A 1,963-nucleotide genomic window follows, 5' to 3' on the forward strand; every position below is an offset into this window, starting at 1 on the left:
AAATGTGTTTTTAATGAAGAGAATAGAAAAATTGAAATTGAAATATTTAATGCATCTAAAGAATGTAGATTTAAACAAAATAAATCTGATTCAATGCTGCAAAAATTTAAGAGATTCACTGACCATAATCCACAAAATGAAAAAAAAATCCAATATTTGAATAAAAATATCAACGATGAAATTAAAAAGATTGTTATAGAAAAATTTTACGATTTAGGCTTCTATTTTAATATAGACACTCAGATGATTGATGTACAAGTACCAGATGAAATTATTAATAGTAGGTTTTTTTAATTATTAATAACATACATAAAGAATTTATTATTAAGTGTAAAATCTGTCAATCAAGGAATAATCATATCTATATTGTTCAATTAGTTCTATAACTTAAATATTGATAATTTAACTATTTCGACCTAATTGTTGGATTATAAACACTTATGTATTATAAGCCAAAATAAATACTTTTTCAACATTTCTAGCTCGACTTCGTTCTGTTTTTAAGTTAATATTTCTAATATTTTTTTAAATTGTTCAAATTAACTCATTTGATTTCTTATTATATTTTGTAAATTTGCTACATTAAAGTGACTGATCCATCCTAACCATTGTAATTTAGACATAATAGAAAAAAGAAATTTTAAAATCAATTTAAAATTCAAATTATAAAAGACTTTAATTTTTTAGCTTCGATGCGAGCTGAGAAAGTATTAATTTGCTATGATGGGGTGATTTTATTTTGTATCTGTCGCCACTTTTTCTTAGCTATCGCCAGGCTGATTTTTTTAACGATACATTAAAAGGTCACATAGCGTATCTAGATGAATACATTGCCTTAAAAATTGACAAAATTCCCTTGTTCCATGTAAATGGTGAAAACCCCCCAAAAATTACGATTTTTAAAATTAGTAAATTTCGATATTTTAAAAAAAAAATTTTCTTGAAAATGTCAACTTCAAACTTTTTGAAAAATGAACAAATTAAAATAACTTTTTTTTTTTTTTAAATACCTTAGTTATTTCTCTTTCATTTGGTTTAAGTTTTTCGAAAATCTGATCCTCTATCGCCCATAGAGGAATACATGTGATTATTTTAATAACATCTATTATACATTCGATTTCTCTTAAAATAATAATTATGTTAAGAAAATCAATTTTGGTGATTTTAGAGTTTCGTATATTTCTAGACAAAATTCACACGTTTCGGAAATTATAACTATTTTAAAATATAGAAAGAAGGTGAAGTGTGGTATATGTTATTTTTATCGTTACACGTTACTCTGCAGCGTTCTTCCTTCACTACTATATATTTAGAAATGTAAATAACTAACGAAGTACTATTTCAAAAATTGTTTTTGACTAACCATTTTCTTAATTAAATAATATTTTTATTTATTATGTAGTTAAATATGTAACTTAATTTTTTATATGGTAACTTACATATTTAACTATTTTATAAAGTAGATAATAATCCATTTAAGAAAATGATTATTATATAACAAATTTTGTACCAGTACTGCAAAAATTATTCACAGTTTTATTAACCACTATATTTATCATTATTTATATTTCGGTGTATGATTTAATCTCGAAACAATTTTTTTATTGATTATAATATCTTTATTCATTTTTATATTTAGATAAAAAAATGGAAAAAAGAAAATCAAATTTGCCACATTTTATCGAGATAGGTAATTATCACACACGAGTTATGTATTGTAGTACTTAAGAATTTACAGAATGTAAAGTGTATTGAATATACAAAGTTTGATTAAACTTTGATATAATTTTTTATTTTCTATTTTCCATGAAAAAAAAAATTAATTTATATCATTAAATCAAAGTAAAAAAGACAAAAATTCTACTAAGATATGTACTGTTCATTGAGCTTAATATATTTTTTTACATCATCTCATTTACTCAGGTATCAGTTGAGCAACTTCTTTTAAGAAATTTTTGTATAT

At 22.6% G+C, this 1,963-nt stretch overlaps 1 long non-coding RNA gene across 1 annotated transcript; it reads left to right on the forward strand.

The window, feature by feature from the left end:
- Positions 1–9: 9 nt before the first annotated feature.
- On the forward strand, positions 10–1,690 carry LOC126909828 (uncharacterized). Its single transcript, XR_007705122.1, has 2 exons — positions 10–280; positions 1,640–1,690. It is a non-coding gene; the product is annotated as an uncharacterized LOC126909828 (long non-coding RNA).
- The last annotated feature ends 273 nt before the right edge of the window (positions 1,691–1,963 follow it).

Source organism: Daktulosphaira vitifoliae, unplaced genomic scaffold (assembly GCF_025091365.1).
Source record: "Daktulosphaira vitifoliae isolate Bord-2020 unplaced genomic scaffold, ASM2509136v1 Scaffold_1499, whole genome shotgun sequence".
NCBI classification, from domain to species: domain Eukaryota; kingdom Metazoa; phylum Arthropoda; class Insecta; order Hemiptera; family Phylloxeridae; genus Daktulosphaira; species Daktulosphaira vitifoliae.